The following is a 12,488-nucleotide window of genomic DNA, read 5'->3' as shown; positions in this document are numbered from 1 at the left end:
CCCACAATTCAAATATTGAAGGCCCATCTTATCCCGATGGAACCCACCCCCACACTATAAGGACCAATGTTAGCCCCCCTACAGTGTGGGGGTGGGTTCCATCGGGTTAAGATGGACCCTCAGGCCACCATGTTTAACTACAATGCAATTGGGTATGTATTAAGTCGCTTTTAGCCAAGTATTTTTGCGCATATGAAATTAGGTGTACAAAATAATACACTCCCATTGCTGCACTGTGTTTAAATATGGCGGCCAAGTTGGCGACTCAAGTAATAATGAGATATTAGTCTTCGACCCTAAAAGTTAGCCTTTATTTTCGTACACACAAAACCAAACTTGAAATATATAACACCTTTTACACATTATTTTTAGGGCAAAATTTGATGAAATCATAAGACTATAGCCTTGTAAACATTTTAAGGCAAAATTTGATGAAACCATAAGACTACAGCCTAGTAAAAAAAAATTGGGCAAAATTTGATGAAACAAAAGACTATAGCCTAGTAAAAAAAATTGGGCAAAATTTGATGAAACAATAAGACTATAGCCTAGTAAACATTTTAAGGCAAAATTTGATGAAACCATAAGAAAATAGCACAAGGGTGATATTTAAAGCAATAATTTTTTTTCTCAAAGAAGGCCAAGGATGATACTTTGTAGTGATATATAAGGTTTTTTGAAATAATTTTGCATTTTGGTGGGGTGGAGTTGTAAATATGAGCTAAAAACCAGTTTTTCAGACCCCAAAATCGGCCTAAAATGGCAAAAAAACACAATATGAGCCGTAACCATGGCAACGGGCTATATATAGAATTGAAAATGCAATTTTGTTTACTTGCACCCCAAGGCCCTTTCACCCACAAAGTATAAAAAAAATTCATTTTTTGACCGTGAGCAACTATATCAATTATTTACCTGAACTGACTCTTAAAAACACATTTCTATCAAAGTTACCTCGAAAATGTGAAAATTAAGTCATACCAAAAAGTGGATATGATTTTTATTTGTAATAGTGGGGGAAAAAAGCTTTGTACAAGCATCATCAAAATTTGTGATTGATTTGTTTTATATCAAGTTGGTATTTGGTTTTATTGCACGTTAATCCGGAGGTTGTTGGTTCGAATCCCACTCAAGTCAATTCTTTGTTCAACCCCAAAAATCATTTAAACATTGAGAAGTATTATTATTATTATTTAAACATTGAGAATGACTTCTGTTTGACAGGTTGTACGCAGCACAGCATTGACCCACTGGGCTACAACACTGGATGTTAGCCCACAAGGGCACCTCATTGCAGTCGGCACAGCCGGTGAGTTGACATTTTAACTGGGTTGTTGTTTGTTGTAGTTGTTTGTTGTTTGTTAGAGGAGAGGTTTAAAGGCATTGGAGACTATTGGTAATTACTCAAAATAATTGTTTCGTACTCAAGATGAGTGAGAAACAGCTCCCTCTGAAGTGACGCAGTTTTTGAGAAAGAAGTAATTTTCCATGAATTTGATTTCGAGACCTCAGAATTAGATTTTGAGGACTCGAAATCAAGCATCTGAAAGCACACAACTTCGTGTGACAAGGGTGGTTTTTTCTTTTGTTATTATCTCGCAACTTCAACGACCAATTGAGTTCAAATTTTCACAGGTTTGCTATTTTATGCATGTGTTGACAATGGTTGAGATACACCATGTAAGACTGGTCTTTGACAATTACCAATAGCGTCCAATGTCTTTAAAGCCACCTGCTGCCACTACCTGCCGAAGGTCTGCTTTTTGGGGGAGTCAATTTGCATACATCTGGTACATCTCCTAAAACGCCCACTTCCAAGTAAGCTCAGGGAAAGTTATTCCCAAAATGGCGCATGAAAGATCAATTGGGTAATGACGAAACGTGAATCAAGTCATTAATCTTCTATTGCTGATAACCGGAAAATCTGTCCTTTTTGACTGAACCACTGAAAAGCTCGTGCTTACACACATTGGTGTAAAGGTAAAACTAAAGTTAATCATCTTTTTTCCAGACACAAATTTAATATCTATCATGTCTATTATATTATTGCGATACCCGCTTCTAAAAACATAGGATTTAAACTGCCTCTGGCTACTGCCAATCTTGGTGCTCTAGAATTGCAAGGGTCGTGGGTGCGAATCTCACCTGAGTAAAATGCCTGTGATTTGTTCAGAGTACTGAGTATACAGTGCTAACACACATCGGTGTATGAGGGTACAACAAAAATCAAAATTAATATTTGTTATCCCCATGCAGATTTAACATCTATATATATTTGGTTTTGCGGTAACACCATGTGTGTATCTACTTGCCAGGTAGAGTTTGTTCTTAGATAACTGTCTGCACTGGATCCTCCGAATCCCTTTAAATAAGCCCACTTCTCTCTTATCTCTTTAGTCTCCTGACGATGACTAGATCAAGCTAGTCGAAAGTTGAGAACAATTCAAGAACTGACTCTGCGGTAGTAATTACGATCCTATAAGCTAAAGTAGTAGTCCCAGCCAATTTCGTATACCTTCCGCCTGGGTAGTAGTTTTAACAGGACAGTTCTTTTCAGAACTGAGAAGTCTCTCGAACATCCGATAAATCTACTCCACAGTAGTAGAATAAAGAAAGACAGTTCTCTAAGAACAAAAATACTCTACCTGGCAAGTAGATACACACATGGTGTTACCGTAAACCAAATAAATATTGATACCTCACCATTTAATGCCTCAAATCCTATATACATGTACAGATTTAACATCTATTACACTGAAACACTTGTTTGATATCTTTTTTTTTCCAGAGCGGCTTCTCAAGGTGGTTGACTATCATGAGAGTAGTTTCCAAGACTTTGTCGGACACAATGATGCCGTTCAGCTTGTCCGCTTTACACCCTCTGGCAAACAGGTCTTCACTGTAGCATACAATCAGATACTGGTGTGGGAGGTTGTGGTGTAAATGGAACGGTAACCATTGAGCTAGTCAGGGCCCAATTTCATACAGCTGCTATAAAGCACAAAAATTGCTTAGCATGAAATATTTGCCTTGATAAAAACAAGATTTTTACCAACAAATTACCATGTGATTTTCAGGTAAGCAAACAACAGCTAAATACCAGTAACAAGCAATTTGCAACAAATGGAAATTGGGTTGGTAATCCTGTTTTATCAAGGAAGAAATGTTATGCGTAGCAATTTTTCGTGCTTAGCTGCTCTATGAAATTGGGCCCAGGTGTGTGAGCATGTCTTGACTATAAACACCACCGAGGGCTTTTACCAAAAGGAATCTGGTGTGTTCACAGATTCAGGATGTCCTTCGTCAGGTTAAACAACCTCTGACTGACACCCCCAGACAAAGATATTGACCAAATAGCGAGATCACTTCAGCTCAGTTTGTAGAGCACCGGGAATTAATCCAGAGGTCGGTGGTTTAAGTCCTGCTCGTTTTTTTGTTCAACCCAATTATTTGTAGAATTTGTCGAAAAGAGCAGGGATGAGATTTGTCAGACTTTTATCTGAATTCAGACTTTTTAAGTCAGCCTGGTGAAGAAATTCTGCTGTTACTTTTTCTATAATATAACAAAAACCTGCTTTTTGATCTACTTCTCTAGTGCTGAGAACACTGTTCCTAAAAGCTCAGTGGAATCTATAACTCCAGGTGTTACCGTACAGGTGGAAAAGCCATAAATATACATCAGCAGAATTTGTATCCAACATGTGTAGTTTCAGAGCTTTTTGTGAGCAATGACTCTCATCCCTGAAAGAGATTTGATTTAAAGGCAGTGGACACATGTTGGTAATTACTCAAAATAATTATTATCATAAAACCTTACTTGGTAACGAGTAATGGGGAGAGGTTGGTATAGTATAAAACATTGTGAGACTTGGCTCCCTCTGAAGTGACGTTGTTTTCGAGACGGAAGTCATTTTTCACGAATTTGATTTTGAGACCTTAAGTTTAAGCTTGGGCGATATCGATTTATTTTATTCCAATATATCGCTGACAATATATCGCGATATTCGATATAATCGCGATTAATGAAATTTGACATCATCAGTCTTCAAACTTCAAGTGAAAGTTGTAGAAGAGACAGTCATAGCTTAAGAGAGGTGTTCTAATGACCTATTCTTCTGGTTTTACTCCAAACCTATGGGGTGCAAGATGTCTCAGCTATCGCGATTATCGTGATATATCGCGATATATCGATATTTCGATTAAAACCAAATCCATCCGATATCGAAATCTTTTCCAAATTAATATCGCGATATTCGATAATAGCGTGATATCGCCCAAGCTTACTTAAGTTTAGAATTTGAGGTCTCGTAATCAAGCATCTGAAAGCAAACAACTTCGTGTGACAAGGGTGTTTTTTTCTTTCGTAGTTATCTCGCAAGTTCGAAGACCAATCAACCTCAATTTTCACAGGTTAGTTATTTCATGCATATATTGAGATACGGCAAGTGAGAAGGCTGGTCTTTGACAATTACCAATAGTGTCCAGAGTCTTTAACTAACTGTCGGCTCACTTTGATTCATTTGTGTTGATCCAATAGACACAGGGCCCAATTACTTAAACCCTTGGTCTGTCTGTTGCAGCGAGATAGTCGAGTCGTTGTGGTGGCGTAATGATTCAGGTTTCTGCGATCGAATACTGCTCGTGTGAGATCACTGCTCTCGCGCGAAGCTGTCGGCTGCCGACTACTTCTTCGTAGTCGTGAGAGCAGTAGCCTTGCGGGGCCAGCAGTCTGACGAGAATACCGCCAGTGTTGCGAAAATCGGGGAGACTTGCCACAAGTCTACCACATGCAGGGACAGACACAATCACCTTATTACTGTACCTTTTTAGATCACATGATTTCCTTGTGATTAAGTATCTACAATCTAATTGTATATTTGTAAATTTGTATATCTTTGTGAACAGATCCTTTGTGTGTGTGTTTAAACGGAAGGTGTCAGTTTTTGTAATCGCTCCTAAATTTAATGGCAACAAAATTTACTCGGTTAGAAGTACAGCAGCTTTCTATAGTATATAAAAGCATTTTGAGGATCATCAATTCAGTTTTTATTCCCCAAAAATTTATTGTGGAACCCAACTACAGATTATTCTTCCTGCGTGGTCATAATAGATCGATCCACTAAGCTCCGCCCCATTGCGTATTGACCAATCACAACGCAAATAAGGTCCGACATGCGTGCGCGTATTATGGCGCGTGCAGCAGAGTTGTGCAGAAAGGCATTGGAGAGCCCAACGTGTTCTTGCTCACACGTGCGTCGTGGGCGGAGCCTACTGGATCGGTCTATTGCAGCAGATTTACAGCAGTCTCTAAACGCAACCACCTTTTGAAATAACAAAGCTCTTTATTAAGTCAATCACAACTTTAACGCTGCCAAAACATAGGATTCGAACTGCCTCTAGCTACCGGGCAACCTCGTTAGTCCAGTTGGTAAGACACTGCTCTAGAATTGCAAGGGTCATAGGTTCGAATCACACCCGAGTAACATGCCTGTGATAGTTTTTCACAGGACTCGGGAAAGTACATGTACTGAGAATTAACACACATCGGTGTATGGGTAAAAACCAAAATTAATAACTTCAGTATTTTCCTCCAACATTGTTCAAGTACGTCTCTTTAAAGACAGTGGACACTATCGGTATTTGTCAAAGACCAGTCTGCTCACTAAACATATCTAAACATATGCATAAAATAACAAACCTGTGAAAATTTGAGCTCAATTGGTTGTCGAAGTTACGAGATATGAATGAAATAAAAAACACCCCTGTCACACGAAGTTGTGTGCTTTCAGATGCTTGATTTCGAGACCTCACATTCTAAACTTGAGGTCTCATAATCAAATTCGTGGAAAATTACTTCTTTCTCGAAAACTACTCCACTTCAGAGAGAGCCGTTTCTCACAATGTTTTATACTGTCAACCTCTCCCCATTACTCGTTACCAAGTGAGGTTTTATGCTGATAATTATTTTGAGTAACTACCAATAGTGTCCACTGCCTTTAAAGACAATGGACACCAAAATGGTGTTTTCAAAATGCTTTATAGTATCCAAAGCTGCTTCTAACCAAGTAAGTTTTAATTGGTGTTAATTCTCAGAGTCATTACTAAGCGTACACAAGCCCTTTAACAAAATAAGTATTCAAAAATGTAAGTACCATGGAAAGAAAACATAGTGCCCGGTATTGGGGCTTTATGTAAATAGGTAATTGTTCAGTTTCTTTTAACTTATTCCATTCTGGCGTCAATCCTAACTGATATTCCAATGTCAAATATATTTACTTTGAATTATTAGCTTACTTTATATTTTAAAGTTTTGTATGCAGTGATGTAGCCCCCCCCCCTACAATTTGGTACAATCCTGGCAAGGTACAGTCTGGATAACTCGATTTTTGGTTTGAGTCATTTATAGCTTCTCCATTGTTCACACAATCCATCTTCATCCGTAGATTTGCTCAATGGTTTGATTTTTTTTGGACTCTAATGTAAAAATCAGTTTGATGTTCTTCATTTTTAATTGGTATTTTATTTCAGTTAATATTTATTTTACTGAATGGTGGAGAATATACTGTGCTGATCCCTTGCACTATTGCATTGATACTCTATCTGTTTTGCACCCAATACCCAATAAGGTAATCTCTACCTGTCTAACCTATATAGAGTATTTGTAAATGTATTAATGAAATGTTGTACAGAATACACAATTCGTTGCTGAATGTGTTGATATGGATAAATTCCCACGCTAGAAAGCAACTTCATGTTTGTTAGTGTGTTTCCTCTTGACAAGCGGTATTATCTCTGAAAAGACTTCCCCCAAATTGTAGAATTTTTACATCAACAACTGTGGACCAACATATGTTTCTGTGTTTGTACCATTTAAATTCCAATCAATGAGTTTTCTTAGACTACAAAAGACAGCCACCCCGAGAAGTGTGCTTAACACCATGGGCGTCAATCAGGGGAGGGACAGGGGGACAAGCCCCCCCCCCCCCCACACACACACACTTTTGAAGGGGGGGGGGGCACAATATCAAGTTGTTGCCATCCCTCCCTGCCCTTGCCATGTTTTTGACCACCTTTATCATGAAGCCTTAGTTTTGCACTGTGTAAGACCAAACCCTGTGTCGCACCATGTGCATTAATCCCGGGGGCAAAGGATAACACAACTTTTTGAAGGGTGGTGGACACTTATCAAATTTCCCCTCAAAATTGTCCCTATATTGCAATTTAAATTTTCCCGGGCCCTTGATCGGGCCCGCACTCATGCCGTAAAGGCTTCTCACACGCATGCTCCATCGTTGACAGATTTGCACCTCCCCCTTGAAAGAATGGAAGGGCCATGTCTCCCTACCCCACCCCACTACATTTTCGAGGGGTGGGGACACAATATCAAATGTCCCCCGTGTGCCGTGTCTCTGGTCCACCTTTATCATGAAACTCATGTTTTGCACTGTGTAAGACCAAACCCTGTTTCCCGTCATTGCCCTCAATCCTGGGATTGGGGGGGGGGGGGGGGCACACAATGTTCCCCAGTTTTGATAACTCGTGTGTCTTAATGCTACTCTCACACTTGGGCGAAAATGAATGTTTGAAATTCGCGATGAACTCGCCCAAATGTTGCGATTTGATAGTGAATATGTTCTCGGTCGTCCCTAAACCCCTCCTTACCAATATCTTACGCATAATACGCACGCTTTACCAACAGTACCAATGGCTTACCAAATACTTACGCAAATCGATGGCGAATTACCGTCTTCACAACATTCGCTGAATGTACGGAAGCGCTTCGTATTGCCCCTTCTCACAGAGTGGCGAATGTGAATATTTGAATATTTGAATTTCGCGTTAAATTCGTCCAAAATGGCGGTTGAAAAGTGACTATTTGCATCTCGGTCTCACCAGCTCGATCGTCCTCGGTCGGCCCTCTTCTTACCAATATCTTACGAATAATTACGAATGCTTACCAACGCTTGCCAATACCTTTGCGAACGTTGCAAACGCTTACGCACGCCTTACCAACGTTACCAATGCTTACGAAAATCACGCCGAATGACCGTCTTCGCACCATTCGCTGAAATTTACAAACCGGTTTGTCAATTGAGTGATCTTCGTGTAAGGAGGTGGGGAATAATTTGTGAAGTTTCTGAATTTGTTATTAACGCTTACGAAGACACGGCGAATATTGCGAAGCTTGAGCGATTGTCAAATGTTTCCTTCCGATAGCATATTTTCGCTGGCATATTCGCCGTGTAAAAGCAGCATTTAGTGTCCGATCTTCGTAAGGAGGTGGAGAATGACTTGTGGACGTAGTGAATTAGTGGCGAATGTGGCGAAGTTTGAGCGACTGTTCAATATTTCCGTTCGTAAGCACATTCGCTAGCATCGCAGAGCATCTACAATGCAAAACTTTCCCGGGCCTCCCATCTGGGAGGGTGACATCACCCCCCCCCCCCCCCCAGACTCCCTAGATTGCCACAGAGAGCATCTACGGCCTAAAAAAAACGTATCTTATTAAAAATCTTAGGTCAGGTATCACCCACGGTTAAAAATAGAGCATGACGCAACTTGTCAGGGTCGGGGGTCATCTCCAGGGAAACCATGTCTGCACTAGTTGCGATAACGTAACCATGCTCTCGACGGCCGCAAGGCCGGAGGGTTACGAGATTATTTTGATCGGCAAATGACAATCTGGTTCAACACGTATAATTTTGACAGCTAGTCACCAGATTTGCCCCATTTTTACCACTTTCAAAAATCATGACACTTAATCCTCAATCAATGTCTAATGAACACTCAAGTCAAAACACCTTTGAGAAAATATTTTTGAAGAAAAATGACAAAAACTGACCAGACCCCGGAGCGATTTCCCAGGTTTATATATTTTGAACTTGTCGCATCGCTTTGCAAACGCTTTATTTAGGCACAACGCCTGCAATTCCTATATCCTTGACTTTATCCAAGAGTTTGAAATAATATGTACTTATCCGGAGGATTGCGCTGATATAAAAATGTATAACCGATGAGCTTCAAAACTGAAATTTATTCAAGAAATCACCACAATACAAGGAAGGACAATTAATGACTAAAATTGGTGACAGTAATACTTATTTTTAATAGGACAATGAACCATTGAATACAATAACATTGGGATATCAAGAATTTTGTTGAAATTGTTTGTACAGTGTAGTTCCCGCTGACCCATCTCGTAGTTTCTAGAGTCTATCCTTTTATTACAATTTTTTCTAATGCAAGTTTACTCCACAAGACTTACTTTTTAATAAATAAATAGTAAACTGGCGGGATACAACCACGTGTTAATCTCTGAAAAGAGCCGGTTTGGTCACGACGTTTCGATACTACACACTGCTCGTCTTCAAAAGAATCAAGTTGTACGATCTTGTGTTATATAATTATAGGGTTTTCTAATTAACCTCAGAATATTATGATTGGACGTTTTAATGTAGTACCGTAATCACCATTGTTTAATTAATCCCCAGTTAATAACTGCGCCATAATTGCTTTTTTGAGATTATTGTAGGATGGCTACTTCAGGGGGCTATAATTGTAATGATCGGCTGTTAACCCAAACTAAATGCCATCAGGGCAAAAATTTCATAGAGCTGCTTAGGCATAACTTAATTATTGATTAAAGGCAGTGGACACCTTTGGTATTGTCAAAGACCAGCCCTCTCACATTGGCCGTCCAAGTTACGAGAGAATAATGGAAGAAAACGCCCGTGTTGCACAAGTTGTACGGTGCTTCCAGGTGCTTGATTTCGAGACCTCAACTCTAAAACTGAGGTCTCGGAATCAAATTCGTGGACAATTATTACTTCTTTCTCGAAAACTATGTCACTTCAGAGGGAGCCGTTTCTCACAATGTTTTATACTATCAACCTCTTCCCATTACTCATTAACAAGTAAGGTTTTATGATAATAATTATTTTGAGTAATTACCAATAGTGTCCACTGCCTTTAATACTTTGAAGTTCACTGCTGTAAGAAGAAATACCAGTCACAAATTGTACTTTTTAATTTGGCGGGTAACCTTATTCTGGTAAGCTGCTTAACTATTATTTTTTTCTGCTGGAGCAGATCGATGAAATTGGGATCAGGGCGCATAAAGAGCCAATAATTAATAATACACGACGGCTCTTGGAGTATAGCGCCCTCTATTGTCGGTAACAGAAAACGGTGGTTTAGCTTAAAAGATGGCGGCGTCCTTAAACCGAATTTGATTGCCAACAACAACCTACTGTACATTCACATTGGACTGCAGCAATAGCCACATTATCTGAAATTGTGGTTTATCTACAGATACGTTCCCCTGTAGACCACACCTCAGTGGAAACATGAACTCAGGCAAGTAAATAGATTAGAAGCGAATTATTCCTCGTAAGAACTCTTTGAAAGTTTGAATTAATTGTCACGATCGATTGTTGTCATGTGGTCATGACATAATATGATGATAATGGCATGATTGATGATGGTTGTCGAATTGAAATTTGAACACTGTTGAATGGAATTTACTTTATTTTTCCTCCACTTCAAGTTCACACTTCCATCGACCAGATCAAAATAAATTAATTTCTTTCTAATCTAAAGTCATCAATCAATCAATACAATTACAACACAGACTTACTTGAACTTACTTGAACTTACTTGAATCCACCGACGCCATCACACAACTGGGGAGGAGACGGTGGTTCTGGTTACTGGGGCAGACAGCTTAGATAAGCTTATGTAGAGCCCCCCGGCGTTCTTTAGGAATTTATCCACAGACCAAGTGTAACTGGGGCGCTGTATTCCTTTATAGAAATTTTGACATTATCGGTCATTGTACATGTATTTGTACTATTGTTTGTAGGCCTAAGCCTATTCGGATAACTTTCCGTATGGCGCCACCACTTTTTCACTCATTTTTACAAAAAGGGATATCTTATAATAATATTGAGGTAAATTAGATACTATTATTTCATATCGAATGAAAAAGTGGTGGCGCCATACGGAAACCTTTCTGCCTATTTTTCCGCCTTTTTCGAAATTAATGTTAAAATTTCGAAAAAGGAATCAGTGCCCCAGTTAACACATCCGTTTCCCTGCCACCACTTTTCATGCAGAAAATTGTAATTTTTGACGATGTTTTTTAATTCACTCAACAAAAAGGAAATACAAGCATTATGAATGTATATTGAGTAGGTTGGGGAAAGCTTTAGTTGTACAGTACACAGGAAACTTCAGTTCTGGCTGGCTAACGGTCATAAAACTTCATCAACGCTGATTTGAAAAACGTATAGCGTTAAGAAGGCCCTAAATAATTATGTGACCCCTACATAAGGCTCACAGGGGAGCCTTATAGTTTCTAGAAGTAGGCCTACATTATCTCATTGAGGTAGGCCTAATGAGACTTGATATTATTTCATATTGAATGAAAAAGTGGTGGCGTGTGATACAGAAACTTTTCCCTATACAATCATCTAGGCGTACAAGTCAACTCTTCTACCCTTTCTACTGAACACAGACTCAGAACACGGTCCATCATGAAGTTTTTCACTGATCAAATTGAAATACAAAAAACCTAAAGTTTATTCTGGCTTTTAAATAAAGAATTAAAAACAAAATTAAGGAACATTGAAAAAGTTACCAATACGATCGAGTGACTCAATCGCTCAACGTTTTGTGTAACTGTAAAATATGTAGACCATGGATATATCCAAGTAGGAACCTACAGCTTTTCAGTTTCAGGAGGTGAAATAATTTTTTAATGGAAAACCAACTTTTTATGCTGAGAACGAGATGCTACCCAAGTTATTTTGAAACACCCCCACAAAAGTTCACACTGAAACAGAAATGAATATATTCTAGGCATTGCATGGCAAGCCGAGGTATCAATTTATGTTTGGTTTGCTGTAACACCATGTGTGGGTATCTACTTGCCAGGTAGAGTTTGTTCTTAGAGAACTTTCTTTCTGTATACATACTACTATCGCGGAGTAGAATTATTATTATCATTATTATAATTAGTATTTATTCGACCAAGATACAAGACAATAAAGTTCTCAAAGGTACAGTATACTACTACAAAACAAGTAAACAGAATCAGGAAAACTAACAAATTCAATAACATGAATAAATCAAAAAATCAACAACACAAAAAACCAAAAGAAGAACAACACAACAACACAAAAAACAAAGAACATCTCCAGACATATTATTAAAAGACAAAAAATATGACAAAACAACATGATCAGACAAAAACAGGAACCAATAAACAACATAACCAACTTAAGCCGGCCAGGATAGACAAAAGTGTACCAAAACACTGTGACCCGAAGGCCTGTCTATCCAAATTGGATTGTTCAGGAGACTTCTCGTTTCTCTGTCCTGCTTTTTAACTATACCCGGGCGAAAGATAGGAAATTGGCAGGGACTACGTGTACTTTAGCTTACAGGAGCATTATTAACTGCGCTACCGCGGAGTCAGTTCTTAAATC

This window comes from Asterias rubens, chromosome 7, assembly GCF_902459465.1.
Source record: "Asterias rubens chromosome 7, eAstRub1.3, whole genome shotgun sequence".
Lineage (NCBI taxonomy): Eukaryota > Metazoa > Echinodermata > Asteroidea > Forcipulatida > Asteriidae > Asterias > Asterias rubens.
This window is presented reverse-complemented; position numbering follows the sequence as displayed.